Raw genomic sequence first — 16,689 nt, 5'->3', positions numbered from 1 at the left:
ACTAGTAGTAACAGGAGGCTGGGAAGCTTTATTTGGGGGTATTGTGAGAAGTTGGCCTGATATGCAGTGCTCACTATTCTAGTGATCACTATGCATCAGTCCAAACGACCCTTATGGTGATTGGTTGTAAGTCAACCTGAGACCAGCTATCCTAGTAGCGTGGATACGAGCAGTCTTCGGGCTGAACTCTAGAGGGCGTGTTAAGCCAGCTGTTATACCATCACATATACCCCTTGAACATCAAGTGAAAGGACACCACACAAGTGTTATGAAAATAAACAGTGTATTTATTAGAATCACAACAGCCATGTACTCTTTATGAGGACAGGGTACTAAGCACACAACAAAACTCTTAGGAAAATACTTCAAGTGCACAATCTACACAAATGCCCGAGGGCACGGAAAGTTTAGTGTTCTCGGGCGAACCCGATAAGGTAAGTCGGAAGCGACAGGGACTCTGGACCCTTAGATAATGAGGCTATGCGGGCACCGAAATGCCGAAGTTACCTAGCCCAGGGGCTGCGGCTGCACAAGTCTTTACAGACGTCGGGAGTCCTCGCTGACGAACCAGGAGATGGAAGGAAGGAGTTGCTGGCCGGCGACCAGTGGAGATAGTTCGTAGAGATCCAAGCCTGGATGACACCTGAAAGCAGAGGGGACCAAGTTCGTAACTACTAGCCAGTAGTCAGAGGGTACCAGGAGGGCACCGGATGATAGTCACCTCAACTAGGTGAGTGGGCGACGCAAGGCTCGGCAGTCTCACGGACCAGGAGGCGTTTGTCGGCGACCAGGTTGGAGGTGCGAGCTGTTCCACGAAGATTGATGCTGTCGGCGTAGCTGGGACCAGGATTGGGGCAACAAGCCTTGGCAAATTCAGGGCCACGTGGTGGACCTAAAATGGCGTCTTGAGTGGACCAGGAGGGTCCGGGGTGCTCCTCTTTCAGAAGGGAGCAAGGGCCAGTCTGGAGCAACCAGACTAGCAGCGTTGGTTGTCAGGCGTCGTCGAGAAGGCCACAAGCCAGCGGCTAGTAGCCAGACAACGTGACAAGCAGCAAAAAGCAGAAGGGCCCCATGCAGATCGTGGAGATGCTGGGAGGCTGAACTTCGGTGCTGGAGCTGCTCAGGGTCGAGGCTTCTCGGACCCCAAAGCACTCACCAGAGGATCCCTCGGCGGTCGTGCTGGTTTAGAAGTCGTGCAGGTTCTGATGATGGCCGGTCCCTCGAGGTCTCGTCGCACCCACGGATCTCAGCTGAGCTGACGATGTGGGTAGAGGTCAGAGGTGCCAGGGAAGGCGGTTCTCGTCGAGCTGGGCAGTCGGATTCCTTGAGGAAGGACGTGCAGCAAACCGCAGAGTTCTTAGATGGTGCCTGCGGATGCAGGGTGACTACTCCTTAGCCACAAGGGAGAAATCTTGAGAAGAGTCTTGAATTTCCTTTCGTAGAAAGTAGTTCTTGATTCAAAGATGATCTAATTTGGAAGGGTCCCCGCTCCTGCCTTTATCCTAAGGAAAGGGGTGGGTACGCAACTAGGTCCTGCCCTTGAGGTGGGACCAGGAAGGGGGGTGGTTACACCCCTCTCCCATGCCGGACTTTCCCCAGGTCAGGGGCTGGGGTGCCCCTGGAACTGGTTCTAGCCGGCAGATGCGTAGTGAGCACCGGGGTGCCACTCCGCAGTCACCTTCCTGTAAAGCCCTGCCTACCCAGGATACACAAAACCCTGTCTGGGATGGTGCGAGCACCGCCCCGGACAGGAAACCCTTTGTCCAAGCTCTCCTTGCTGGAAGGACTCCCAGCAGCAGGAGGTCAGACTCGTGTCTGTGGTGGCAGCATCCATTTTGTGGAGCTGAGGCTTCAGTTAACTTTAACCGGGGTTCACAGTTACGTACATGTCGTGTCCCTCTAGAAGGGTGGAATGCTAACCCCGTCGCCAGCATGGGTGAGGGGTCAATATCCCGATTCGTATGACACCTTACTCGACATGTCTTGATAACGCGATACCGAAGTTAGCGATATGGTACGCGTTATCATGGAACAGCCATTGGGACTTGGTTCCGCAAGCTGCAACCGGGCTCGGCTCATGCCAGAGCGCCAATTCACACGATTCCACGCACTCTGCCTTCAGGATTGTCAAGGCCTGCCATAGGAGTGACTGATAGGAATTCGGGTGTCCATTTTAGAGTTAGATATATGTATACTATATCTAAAGCAAAGGGTGATTACACCACCTTGCCCCAGCTGTCGTGCAGCCAGTTGTGTCAGATTTAGATGGCCATCCAGGGGTGGCATAATACATGCTTCAGTCCCTGGTAGGCCCTGGGCACACCGATGCCCTGAGTTACAGGGTCTGATAAGGTGGCCCAGTTCCAATTGGGTAATGCACCTAAGGTACACATGTCAATTTAGCGAGAGAACAGCTAGGCTGTGGGTCTGATTGGCAGGCCCACAGCCAGAGAAAGTTGTAAACCAGTGAAACAAAAGCAAAAAATCTGGGTGATCATAGGATTGCAGACCCTACTCTCCTACATGACCCCCCCCCCCAAACGTTGGGACAATAAACTAACCTTGACCAGGCGAGTCTTCTTGTTCTAAGTGGAAATACCTGGAGAGCCCATCTGCATTGCCATGATCAGTGCCAGGTCTATGCTCCACTGTGAAGTCCATCCCCTGTAGGGAAATGGACCACCTAAGCAGTTTGGGGTTTTCACCCTTCATCTGATTTAGCCTTAAGAGGGGCTTATGGTCGGTCTGAATCTTGAAATGAGTGCCAAACAAGTATGGCCTCAGTTTCTTCAGGGCCCAAACCACAGCAAAGGCCTCCCTCTCAATAGCTGACCAATTTTTCTCTCTGGGGGTCAGCCGTCTGCTTATAAAAGCAATGGGCTGGTCATTACCATCAAAATTCAGTTGAGATAGAACAGCTCCCACACCCAACTCAGAAGCATCTGTTTGGACAATGAATGGTTTGGAGTAGTCTGGACTCTTGAGGATAGGTGCTGTGCACATGGCCTGTTTTAGGTCATCGAATGCTTTTTGACAGCTCGCTGTCCACTGAACCTTTTTTGGCATTTTCTTACTTGCCAGTTCATTAAGTGGAGTCATAATCGATACATAATTTATGACAAACTTTCGGTAGTAACCAGTCAGGCCCAAGAAAGCTCGAACCTGAGTCTGGGTGGTTGGAGGAGTCCAGTCCCTGATTGACTGTATTTTGCTCTCCAGTGGTTGAACTTGGCCTCCACCTACAAGGTGGCCCAAGTATACAACCTGTGTCTGCCCTATCTGGCACTTGGTGGCCTTGATAGTGAGACCTGCTGCTTGCAGAGCCTCTAACACTTTCCTCAGGTGGACCAGGTGATCCTCCCAGGTGGAGCTAAAGACAGCAATATCGTCAAGATACGCTGCACAGAAGACATCCAGCCCAGTGAGAACGTGATTCACCAGCCTTTGGAAGGTGGCAGGTGCATTTTTCAAACCAAAGGGCATTACCACAAATTGATAATGCCCACCAGGGGTAGAAAATGCTGTCTTGGGCTTGGTGTCCTCAGCTAACCTGATTTGCCAATATCCAGCTGTCAGGTTAAATGTACTTAAGTAGTTGGCAGAAGCCAATCTATCTATAAGCTCATCTGCCCTTGGTATTGGGTGGGCGTCAGTCTTAGTGACTGCATTGAGACCCCTGTAGTCTACGCAAAACCTCATCTCTTTCTTACCACCCTGGGTGTGAGGCTTTGGCACTAGAACTACGGGACTAGCCCAAGGGCTATCCGAGGGTTCAATGACTCCCAACTCCAACATTTTCTGCACTTCAGTTTTGATGCAGTCTCTAACGTGATCGGGCTGCCTGTAGATTTTACTCTTGACGGGCAAGCTGTCACCAGTGTCAAACTCATGGGTACACCAATTGGTCTGACTGGGTGTTAGAGAGAACATATGCCGGAAGGATTAAAGAACCTGTTTACAATCCTTCTGTTGATGCTCAGAGAGGCTGCCACAAAAGACAACACCGTCCACTGATCCATCATCAGGATTCTGAGTGAGCAGGTCTGGGAGAGGGTCACTCTCTTCCTCCTGTCCCTCCTCTATGGCCATGAGCAAGCTCATGTCCTTCCTGTCGACATATGCTTTGAGACGGTTAACATGGAGCACCCTGTGGGGGCTCCGGGGAGTTCCAAGGTCCACCAGGGAGGTGACCTCTCCCTTTTGCTCAAGAATCGTGTGGGGCCAGACCATTTGTCTTTGAGTGCTGCTGGGGCCACTGGCTCCAACACCCACACCTTCTGTCCAGGCTGGTAAACAGTCAGGACAGCCTATTGGTCATGCCAAGCTTTTTGGAGTTCTTGGCTGGCCTTAAGGTTTTCGGATGCCTTTTCCATGTACTCAGCCATCCGGGAGTGGAGACCGAGTACATAGTCCACTATGTTGGTTGCAGGCTTTTTGAGAGGTCTCTCCCATCCTTCCTTCACCAAACACAGGGGTCCTCTTACAGGATGCCCGTACAAAAGTTCAAAAGGGCTGTAGCCAACCCCCTTCTGTGGGACTTCTCTATAAGCGAATAAAAGGCAGGGAATCAGGACGTCCCATCTACGCCGGAGCTTTTCAGGTAGTCCATGAATCATCCCTTTTAGGGTCCTATTGAACCTTTCAACAAGCCCATTGCATTGTGGATGATAGGGTGTAGTGAACTTGTAGTTGACACCACATTCCTTCCACATAGCAGTCAAGTAGCTCGACATGAAGTTTGCACCTCTGTCAGAGACAACCTCCTTAGGGAAGCCCACTCTGGAGAACACTCCAACTAGGGCTCTTGCCACAACAGGTGCTGTAGTGGTCCTAAGGGGAATAGCTTCAGGATACCTGGTGGCATGATCCACTACCACCAGTATAAACTTGTGCCCTGATGCTATCTGGGGTTCCATTGGACCGACAATGTCAATCCCCACTCTTTCAAAGGGCACCCCCACCACAGGCATTGGTATAAGGGGGGCCTTTGTTGTGCCACCTGACTTACCACTGGCTTGGCAAGTGACACAGGAGCGACAAAACTCCTTGGTATCCTCGTTCATGTGAGGCCAGTGAAAGTGTGAGACAAGCCTGTCCCACGTCTTCGTCTGGCCTAAGTGTCCTGCTAAGGGAATCTCGTGGGCCAAGGTAAGAAGGAAACCACGCTGAGACAAGGGGATAACCAGCCTCCTGGTCATGCCAGGCTTGGGGTCTCTTGCCTCAGTGTACAGGAGTCCATCCTCCCAGTATACCTTGTGGGTACCTGTGGCGTTCCCAGCAGCCTCAGCAGCAGCCTGCTGTCTGAGGGGTTCAAGGGAAGGGCAGTCTAATTGGTCCTTCCCCAGGTCTTCTCTTGAGGGTCCCCCTGAGCCCAGAAATTCAACTTGATCAAGCTCGAATTCTTTAGGCTCAGTTTCCCTCAATTCCTGTAGGTCAGCCTCCTCTGAGACTTGATCCTCAACCTGGGGCAAGGGGGAAGGCAATGCCTTAACCCTACTGCTCTTCTTCTTGGAAGGTGTCTGGTCCATTGTTCCAGGATCCAGCACCTGTTCAGTGGGGCATCGTCTGACCTGTGACCTAGTCACAGCAAGCACATGTGCTGGCAAGCCTAACATCTCCATGTGAGTCCTATGCTCCACTTCTGACCATTGTGATGACTCCAAATCATTGCCCAACAAACAATCCACTGGGAGGTCTGAACTAACAACAACCCTTTTCTGGCCATTTACCCCTCCCCAGGAGAAAGCAACAATCGCCATACTATGACTGGTAGTGACGTTGCTGGCATTGGTCACCAGGAAATCTGTACCAGGGTCGGCAAAGTTAGGTGTCACCATGGTGACACTGGCACAAGTGTCCCTATAGGCCTGAGCCATTCTTCCATTTATTAAAGGCGTCTGTCGGTATTTGCCCAAAGTATTGGGACTGACATCAGGGGACATATCCACATCCCCTGTACAGACAAGGACAGCCTGAGTGAGTGTGCCAACTAAGTTGTCACACCCCTCAGAACCCAAGGTTAACCCAACTAGTCCCTTGGGAGGTGCACTACTACTGCTGGCTGTACTAGGGGGCACAGGTGCCTTAGGGGCTGCAGTAGCAGGAGTCTGCCCTCCTTTCTTGGTGCACTCACTAAACCAGTGAGTTTTACTTTTACAGTATTGGCACCACCTTTTCGATTGGCCTTCTTGATTCTTATTTTTCTGGGAAGCCTGACCCCCCCCCCCCCCCCCCCCTTTGGGTTGTTGGGGACCTGTCGAAGACTTCTGGTCTGCTTTCTTCTGACCACCCTTGTTCTGACCCATCTGTCTGCCTTCTTTCCGAATTCTTGGGGAGAGGTCAGATCCGAGTCGACAAGGTGTTGATGCAACAACTGGTTCTGACAATTGTTTAAAATCTGTTCTCGCATGATCAAATTATACAATCCTGTGTAATCAGTAACCTTACTGCCCAGCAACCAGCCCTCCAAAGCCTTAGTGGAACAATCGACAAAATCAGACCAGTCCTGAGACTGAGTTTTCTGGGTATCCCTGAACAACAACCTGTACTGCTCAGTGGTTAGGCCGAACCCATCAATCAGTGTGTTCTTCAGGACCTGGTAATCGTTAGCGTCCTCAGCTCTAGTAGTGAGGAGCTTATCTCTACCTTTACCTTCGAAGGAGAGCCACAAGATAGCTGCCCACTGACTCTGGGGGACACACTGTACAGTGCAGGCCCTCTCCAAAGCAGTAATCCATTTGTGGATATCATCCCCTTGCTTAAAGGGGGGCACTATCTTACTCAGGTGTCTAGTGTCTAAACTCCTGTTTTCCCGTGGGGAAATGCTGCCACCAGTGGGGTTTTTCCCACTCAATTCTTGCTCTCTAGCAAAGGCGAGTCTCTCTTTGGCCAGGGCAAGTTCTTCCCTTTCGATCCTCAGATTGACTTCCCTCACTTTAGCTTCATACACTCTCCTCTGAGGGGATGTCATCCCTCTTTGAGAAGAGCCTCGAGAGCCATTGGTTCGAACGGATCTATTAGAGCCTCTCGACAGAGACCTAACTCGTCCATTCCCAATGTTAAGCTGGCCTGAGAGGGGCCCCAGGGGTCTCCTAGTACCATTCTCGTGCCTGCTTAAGTTGTCCCTAGTTAGCTGGCTAACTACTACTGGACCTTTGTCTGCCTCGTCCTCAGATGGCTCTAGATCCTCATCCTCCTCTTCACCTTCTGCGGAGAGATGGATAAGGTCAGGGTCACCTAAGGTTCCCTCGAGGGGGGGGCATATTCCCATCTAGATGAGAAGGTTCTGTGTTACCAGCCCTCCTAGTATCATAAGTCTCCAAGAGACCAATCAGAAACGGAATGGTAGGGTTTGCACCCTGTTTTAGCTTCCTGGGTGTACAGATCTGTCGCATCTCCTGGAAGCTAAGTGCAGCATATCTGGAAGTGACCTGTGGAGGGTCGACTGACACAAGGGGAGACTCAGAGTTTCCTCCTTTGTCTGACATGCTGCTTCTAGTGTGGTGTAAGTGATGCACCTACCTACACTATATGTTTACCTACTGATCCCTTGCTAAGAGTTGTAGCCAAGGTGTGCTAAGCCTTGAGGAGCTACAACAGCTGGTTCAGTAGAACTCAGAGTATTCTAAGCTAAGTTATATGTACCTGGAGTACTTATGCGATCTTTCACAAGATATTCTTAGGATACGCGTGGTAAAACAACAGCAAGCTCAAATCCCAACCGCTGCTCACCAATGTGAGAAGTTGGCCTGATATGCAGTGCTCACTATTCTAGTGATCACTGCATCAGTCCAAACGACCCTTATGGTGATTGGTTGTAAGTCAACCTGAGACCAGCTATCCTAGTAGCGTGGATACGAGCAGTCTTCGGGCTAAACTCTAGAGGGCGTGTTAAGCCAGCTGTTATACCATCACATATACCCCTTGAACATCAAGTGAAAGGACACCACACAAGTGTTATGAAAATAAACAGTGTATTTATTAGAATCACAACAGCCCTGTACTCTTTATGAGGACAGGGTACTAAGCACACAACAAACCTCTTAGGAAAATACTTCAAGTGCACAATCTACACAAATGCCCGAGGGCACGGAAAGTTTAGTGTTTTCGGGCGAACCCGATAAGGTAAGTCGGAAGCGACAGGGACTCTGGACCCTTAGATAATGAGGCTATGCGGGCACCGAAATGCCGAAGTTACCTAGCCCAGGGGCTGCGGCTGCACAAGTCTTTACAGACGTCGGGAGTCCTCGCTGACGAACCAGGAGCCGGAAGGAAGGAGTTGCTGGCCGGCGACCAGTGGAGATAGTTCGTAGAGATCCAAGCCTGGATCAGAGATGGATGACACCTGAAAGCAGAGGGGACCAAGTTCGTAACTACTAGCCAGTAGTCAGAGGGTACCAGGAGGGCACCGGATGATCGTCACCTCGACTAGGTGAGTGGGCGACGCTAGGCTCGGCAGTCTCACGGACCAGGAGGCGTTTGTCGGCGACTAGGTTGGAGGTGCGAGCTGTCCCACGAAGATTGATGCTGTCGGCGTCGCTGGGCCCAGGATTGGGGCAACAAGCCTTGGCAAATTCAGGGCCACGTGGTGGACCTAAAATGGCGTCTTGAGTGGAACAGGAGGGTCCGGGGTGCTCCTCTTTCAGAAGGGAGCAAGGGCCAGTCTGGAGCAACCAGACTAGCATTGTTGGTTGCCGGGCGTCGTCGAGAAGGCCACAAGCCAGCGGCTAGTAGCCAGACAACGTGATGGGCAGCAAAAAGCAGAAGGGCCCCACGCAGATCGTGGAGATGCTGGGAGGCTGAACTTCGGTGCCGGAGCTGCTCAGGGTCGGGGCTTCTCGGACCACAAAGCACTCACCAGAGGATCCCTTGGCGGTCGTGCTGGTTTAGAAGTCGTGCAGGTTCTGATGATGGCCGGTCCCTCGAGGTCTTGTCGCACCCACGGATCTCAGCTGAGCTGACGATGTGGGTAGAGGTCAGAGGTGCCAGGGAAGCCGGTTCTCGTCGAGCTGGGCAGTCGGATTCCTTGAGGAAGGACGTGCAGCAAACCGCAGAGTTCTTAGATGGTGCCTGCGGATGCAGGGTGACTACTCCTTAGCCACAAGGGAGAAATCTTGAGAAGAGTCTTGAATTTCCTTTCGTAGAAAGTAGTTCTTGATTCAAAGATGATCTAATTTGGAAGGGTCCCCGCTCCTGCCTTTATCCTAAGGAAAGGGGTGGGTACGCGACTAGGTCCTGCCCTAGGGGTGGGACCAGGAAGGGGGGTGGTTACACCCCTTTCCCATGCCGGACTTTCCCCAGGTCAGGGGCTGGGGTGCCCCTGGAACTGGTTCTAGCCGGCAGATGCGTAGTGAGCACCGGGGTGCCACTCCGCAGTCACCTTCCTGTAAAGCCCTGCCTACACAGGATACACAAAACCCTGTCTGGGATGGTGCGAGCACCGCCCCGGACAGGAAACCCTTTGTCCAAGCTCTCCTTGCTGGAAGGACTCCCAGCAGCAGGAGGTCAGACTCGTGTCTGTGGTGGCAGCATCCATTTTGTGGAGCTGAGGCTTCAGTTAACTTTAAACGGGGTTCACAGTTACGTACATGTCGTGTCCCTCTAGAAGGGTGGAATGCTAACCCCGTCGCCAGCATGGGTGAGGGGTCAATATCCCGATTCGTATGACACCTTACTCGACATGTCTTGATAACGCGATACCGAAGTTAGCGATATGGTACGAGTTATCATGGAACAGCCATTGGGACTTGGTTCCGCAAGCTGCAACCGGGCTCGGCTCATGCCAGAGCGCCAATTCACACGATTTCACGCACTCTGCCTTCAGGATTGTCAAGGCCTGCCATAGGAGTGACAGATAGGAATTCGGGTGTCCATTTTAGAGTTAGATATATGTATACTATATCTAAAGCAAAGGGTGATTACACCACCTTGCCCCAGCTGTCGTGCAGCCAGTTGTGTCAGATTTAGATGGCCATCCAGGGGTGGCATAATACATGCTTCAGTCCCTGGTAGGCCCTGGGCACACCGATGCCCTGAGTTACAGGGTCTGATAAGGTGGCCCAGTACCAATTGGGTAATGCACCTAAGGTACACATGTCAATTTAGCGAGAGAACAGCTAGGCTGTGGGTCTGATTGGCAGGCCCACAGCCAGAGAAAGTCGTAAACCAGTGAAACAAAAGCAAACAATCTGGGTGATCATAGGATTGCAGACCCTACTCTCCTACAGGTATGTTCTCCTTATTGTTGTTGGCCTTTGGGCAATTACTGTCACTTTTGTAATGGCCTACCTGTTTGTAGGTATGACAATAAGGTTTCTTTTGGGTTTTGGGAGAAGTCTGGGACCCACCCTTTTCAGAGGAGTTTTGGGGCCCTGATGTGGTTTGATCAGAAGATTTATTCCCACCCTTCTCTTGAGGCTTGGTTGATTCCTTCTTTTGGTCACCACCCTGGTTCTTAGGCCTGACCCTGGTTCTGACCCATTTGTCTGCCCTCTTACCCAATTCTTGTGGAGAGGTCAGATCAGAGTCTACCAGGTGCTGGTGTAATAACTGGTTCTGACAATTACTTAAGATTTGCTCTCTCATAATTAGATTGTACAATCCTTTGAAATCCGTAACCTTACTTCCCAGTAGCCAGCCTTCAAAAGCCTTAGTGGCACAATCAACAAAGTCAGCCCAATCCTGAGACTGAGTTTTCTGGGTGTCGCTGAACATCAACCTGTACTGTTCAGTGGTTAAACCAAACCCATCAACCAGTGTATTCTTCAGGACTTGGTAATTGTTAGCATCCTCAACTCTAGTAGTGAGGAGCTTATCTCTACCTTTGCCTTCAAAGGAGAGCCACAAGATAGCTGCCCACTGACTTTGGGGGACACACTGTACAGTGCAAGCCCTCTCCAAAGCAGTCATCCATTTGTGGATGTCATCCCCTTGTTTAAAGGGGGGCACTATCTTACTCAGGTGTCTAGTGTCTAAACTCCTGTCTTTTTCTCTTGGGAGAATGCTGCCACCAGTGGGGTCTTCCCCACACAATTTCTGCTCTCTAGCAAAGGCAAGTCTCTCTTTGGCCAGGGCAAGTTATGTTATGTTATGTTATGTTAAATGACTCTTGTAACGCGCACTGTCACCAAAGGTTTCCTGGCGCTCTTTATAACAGGATGGAAAATGAAGAGTTGACACTGACCAGGTTAGCCTAGGGAGAGGAAGAGAAATGTCTTAAGCAGTTTTCTGAAGATAGAAAGGGAAGTGCTTGACTTGATGAAAAGAGGGAGGGAATTCCAAAGGCTAGGGGCCAGATGAGAGAATCGGCGGCCGCCGTACTTCTTGGTTTTGACTTTGGGAGCAACAAGCATGTGAAGGTGAGCAGAACGGAGGTTGCGTGACGGGCGATGTGAAGTAATTAAAGATTGCAAGAATGCAGGACTGGTGCAGTACTGGGCTTTGTAAGTGAGGCAGGCTACCTTAAAGGCTGACCTTAGTCCCATCGGCAACCAATGAAGTCGATGCAGCAGGGGTTTTGCCGATTGCCATTTAGGGATTTTATAGATGAGCCGGGCCGCCTGGTTCTGAACCACCTGGAGACGATACAGCAGGGACTGAGGGAGGCCATGGTAGATGGAATTGGAAAAGTCCAGGCGGGAGAGAACCAAAGAGATGACAACCTGAGTTAGAGCAGGAGGTGGTAAAAGATGGCTAACTTTGCGGATCTTTCTCAGCTGATACATACAGGACGAGATGACAGCGCCCACTTGGGCTTTCAAGGAAAGCTCTGCATCAATGATCACGCCCAGACTTTTCACTGATTTGACCGACGGTGGAAGGGGGCCAAATTCCGCGGGCCAGAACTGTGGACCCCAGTGAGCAGAACTGGAGCCGGGAAGGAGCAGCTCGGTTTTTCCTGGATTCAACTTTAATTGATTCTCATTCATCCAATGTAGGATGTGAATCATAGCAGTGCGAAAGGTGTTAACAGCATTGGAAGAGTTGAGGGGAAAGATTATCTGCAAATCATCAGCATAATTATATACCGTGATGTCCCAGTTCTTAAGTGAGTGGATAAGTGGGCGGAGGTAAAGATTGAATAATAATGACGAGATGGAAGAGCCTTGGGGTACTCCACAAGACGTGGAGGTTTTTGCTGCGGTGTACGGGCCCAGACGCACAGCCTGAGTACGTCCAGTTAGAAATGACGCAATCCCTTTCAATCCTCAGATTGACTTCCTTCATTTTTGCTTCATGCTCTCTCCTCTGAGGGGATGTCATCCCTCTGTGAGAAGAGGTCTGAGAGCCATTGGTTCGAATGGATCTGTTAGAGCCTCTGGATAGAGACCTAACTCGTCCACTCCCAATGTTAAGTCTGCCTGAGAGTGGCCCTTGGGGTCCCCCAAATCCATTCTCATGCCTACTTAAGTTGGACCTGGTGAGTCTCCTGACTTCTACCTGTCCTTTGTCTGCCTCATCCCCTGATAACTCCTCTTCCTCCTCCTCCTCCTCTGCATCATCTGCTGCCTGGAGGTGGCGGTCAGGGTCACCAGTGGTTCCCTCTAAGGGAGGCATGTTCCCATCTGGATTAGAAGAATCTGGGTTAGCAGTTCTCCTGGCATCATAAGTCTCTAAGAGACCAATCAGAAAGGGAATGGTAGGGTTAGAACCCTGTTTTAGCTTCCTGGAGGTACACAATTGTCTCATCTCCTGGAAGCTAAGAGCTGCATATCTGGACATGACCTGTGGAGGGTCAACTGACACAAGGGGAGACTCAGAGTTTCCTCCTTTGTCTGACATGCTTTTCTAGTGTGGTGTAAGTGATGCACCTACCTACACTATTTGTTTGCCTACTGATCCCTTGCTAAGAGTTGTAGTCAAGGTGTGCTAAGCCTTGTTGAACTACAACAGCTGGTTCAGTAGAACTCAGAGTATTCTAAGCTAAGTTATATGTACCTGGGTACTTATGTGATCTTTCACAATGATATTCTTAGGATACGTGTTTGGGAAACCAGGTGGACTATGGCCTAGCCAGGTCCCCTAACACCACTCTTGTCTGTGAGACTGGCATGGGGTTTGCCAACTTCACTACTGGTTCCAACATTTTGGGAAAGTATAGACAAGAGCCCTTTATCAATGGTCAGAAAGTTGAGGCATACAGAGACACAGGGGCCAGCATCACCATGGTGATTGACCATCTGGTCCCCTCTGCTCAATTGACCCCTGGTTTCATTTATCAGGTGACAGACGTTCATGGAGTGAAAAGAAGGCATCCCACCGCTGCCACCAATGTGAGAAGTTGGCCTGATATATAATGTTCACTATTCTAGTGAGCACTTTGTATCAGTCCAAACAACCCTTATTGATGATTGGTTGTAAGTCAACCTTATAGACCAGCTATCCTAGCAGCATGGATACGAGCAGTCTTCGGGCTAAACTCTAGAGGGCGTGTTAAGCCAGCTGTTATACCATCACATATACCTCTTGAACACCAAGTGAAAGGACACCACACAAGTGTTATGAAAATAAACAGTGTATTTATTTAGATCACAACAGCTATTACAACGCATGCCATTACAACGTAAGTCTAGGTAAGTATATTATTTTTTTAACAAATGTAATTAATAAATACTTACTTAATTTTATTTATTAAATTAATTTTTTAATAATATATTTGTAAATATATTTATATATTTTTTTTAAAGTGTAGGTGTTGAAAAATAATATACAAAATCCAGTTAGTGTAAAACCCAAACCCAGCCCTGAACCCTAAAAATACCCCTGTACCCCATTACCCAAACCTAGCCCTGAACCCTAAAAATACCCCTGTACCCCATAACCCAAACCTAGCCCTGAACCCTAAAAATACCCCTGTACTCCATAACCCAAACCCAGCCCTGAACCCTAAAAATACCCCTGTACCCCATAACCCAAACCTAGCTCCGAACCCTAAAAATACCCCTGTACCCCATAACCCAAACCCAGCCCTGAACCCTAAAAATACCCCTGTACCCCATAACCCGAACCCAGACCTGAACCCTAAAAATACCCCTGTACCCTGTAGGAGAGTAGGGTCTGCAAACCTATGATCACCCCAGATTTTTGCTTTTTGCTTCACTGGTTTAAGACTTTCCCTGGCTGTGGGCCTGCTAATCAGACCCACAGCCTAGCTGTTCTCTCTCTAAATTGACACACATGTACCTTAGGTGCATTTACCAATTGGTACTGGGCCACCTATCAGTCCCTGTACAGTATACCTTAGGTATCCAGGGCATGGGTGTACCCAGGGCCTACCAGGGGCTGCAGCAAGTATTATGTCACCCCTGGCTGGCCATCCAAATCTGACACAACTGGCTGCACGACAGCTGGGGCAAGGTGCTGTAATCACTCTTTGCTTTAGATATAGAATTCCTATATCTAACCCTAAAATGGACACATCTATTCCTATCAGTCACTCCTATGGCAGGCCTTAACAATCCTGAAGGCAGAGTGCTTGGAATTATGTGAGATGGTGCTCTGGCATGAGCTGAGCCCGTCTGCAGCTTGCGGAACCAAGTCCTAATAGCTGTTCCATGATAACGCGTACCATATACTCTTAAGTGCATTATAATCCTCGCGGTTATTTGCTATCTTTGGTATCGCTTTATCAAAACATGTCGAGTAAGGTGTCATACGAATTGGAATACTAACCCCTCGCCAATTCTGGCGACGGGGTTAGCATTCCACCCTTCTAGAGGGACATGACATGTATGCAACTGTGAACCCCGGTTAAAGTTAACTCGAGCCTCAGCATCACAAAATGGATGCTGTCACCACAGACACAAGTCTGACCTCCTGCTGCTGGGAGTATTTCCAGCGAGGAGAGCTTGGACAAAGGGTTTCCTGTCAGGGGCGGTGCTAGCACCACCCCAGACAGGGTTTTGTGTATCCCAGGTAGGCAGGGCTGAGAGGAAGGTGACTGCAAGTGGCACCCCGGTGCTCACTATGCATCTGCCGGTTTGAACCAGTTCCAGGGGCACACCAGCCCCTGAACTGGGGAAAGTCCGGACAAGGGAGAGGGGTGTAACCACCCCCCCCTGGTCCCACCCATGGGCAGGACCTAGTCGCGTGAGAGCCCCTTTCTTTAGTATAAAGGTAGGAGCGGGCCCCCTTCCCAAATTAGATAATTCTGAATCTTGACTACTTTCCACGAAAGAACTCTTGAACATTTCTGAAGACTCTCCCTTGTGGCTAAGGAGTAGCCACCCTGCATTAGCGGGCACCATCTAAGCGCTTGCGGTTTGCTGCACGTCCATCCTCCGTATCAAGACTGCCCAGCTCGACGAGACCCGGATTCCCTGGCATCTCTGACCTCTACCTGCATCATCAGCCCAGCTGAGATTCGTGGGTGTGACGAGACCTGAAGGGACCGGCCATCTTCAAAACTGCACGACGCTCATCCAGCACGACCGCCGAGGGATCCTCGAGTGAGTGCTTTGGGGTTTGAGAAGCCCTAACCCTGAGCAGCTCCAGCACCGAACCCTAAAAATACCCCTGTACCCCATAACCCAAACCAAGCCCTGAACCCTAATAATACCCCTGTACCCCATAACCCAAAACTATATATATAAAATTACTTTAATTTATTTAATTTATTTTTAATATTAAATGTTTAAATAAAATGATATACTTACCTATACTTACGTTGTAATGGCATGCGTTGTAATAGCATCTGCTATGTAATGTCATGCGTTGTAAAGGCATTCGTTGTAAAGGATACTGCGTTGTAATGGTGTGCGTTGAAAAAGTATGCTTTGTAAAAGTTGCGTTGAAACATCTGATTGGGATCTGGGTGCCTGATTTCTCCATGGTTCTGAGTTAGAAGATGGGGTGCGAGGCACAGCCTTTGATGAGGAACTACTGAAAGCTCCAGGAACGTTGGGTACCATGGTTGTCTCGCCCATGTGGGAGCAACTAGGATTAGTGTGAGTGACTGTTGCCGCAGTTTGCGTGCCACCAGCGGATTCAGCGGTGCTGGGGGAAAAGCGTACGCAATTCTGCCTGACCAGTTCATCCGTATCGCATTGCCCTGTGACAATGGATGTGGGAACCTGACGGCAAAGTACTGGCATTTCGAGTTTTCTTTTGTGGCAAACAGGTCTATTTCTGGGTGACCCCACTCTTTGAAGAATGGCTAGAGAACTTGGGGGTGAATCTCCCATTTGTGCAGTTGTTGACTGTGCCTGCTGAGTAGGTCTGCTATTTGATTGTCTTTCCCTGGATGGTGTTCTGCTAGGAGAAAGATGTCTTTTGGAATTGCCCACTTCCATATGCTCGGTGCCAAGTGGGACAGCTGTGGAGAGTGTGTTCCTCCCTGTTTCTGGATATAGTACATTGCGGTCATGTTGTCCGTCCGGATCAACACAGTCTTGATGTACAAGTATTTCTGGAATGCTTTCAGGGCTAGGAATATCGCTAACAACTCTAGTTGGCTGATATGCAGTTTCTTATGCTTGGTTGTCCAGAGCCCTTGTACTGTGTAGTGAAGGAGGTGGGTTCCCTAGCCTGTCAGTGATGCGTCCGCTGTTAGTACTAGTTGTGGAACCGGCTCTTGGAACAGTCGCCCCTTGGAAAGTTTTTGTGGGTTCCACCACTGCAGAGAGTTGTGAGCGCGACTGTCTACCAACACTAGGCCTTTTAGTTGTCCTTGAGCCTGGTTCCATTGCTGTG

At 50.0% G+C, this 16,689-nt stretch overlaps 1 protein-coding gene across 2 annotated transcripts in view; it reads right to left on the bottom strand.

The window, feature by feature from the left end:
• Window positions 1–16,689, bottom strand: part of CEP350 (centrosomal protein 350) — a 1,459,870-nt gene that overhangs the window by 540,959 nt on the left and 902,222 nt on the right. The window lies entirely within an intron of this gene.

Source organism: Lissotriton vulgaris, chromosome 1_1 (assembly GCF_964263255.1).
Source record: "Lissotriton vulgaris chromosome 1_1, aLisVul1.2, whole genome shotgun sequence".
Lineage (NCBI taxonomy): Eukaryota > Metazoa > Chordata > Amphibia > Caudata > Salamandridae > Lissotriton > Lissotriton vulgaris.
The sequence above is the reverse complement of the archived record's forward strand: the minus strand, read 5'-3'. Positions and strand labels throughout refer to the sequence as shown.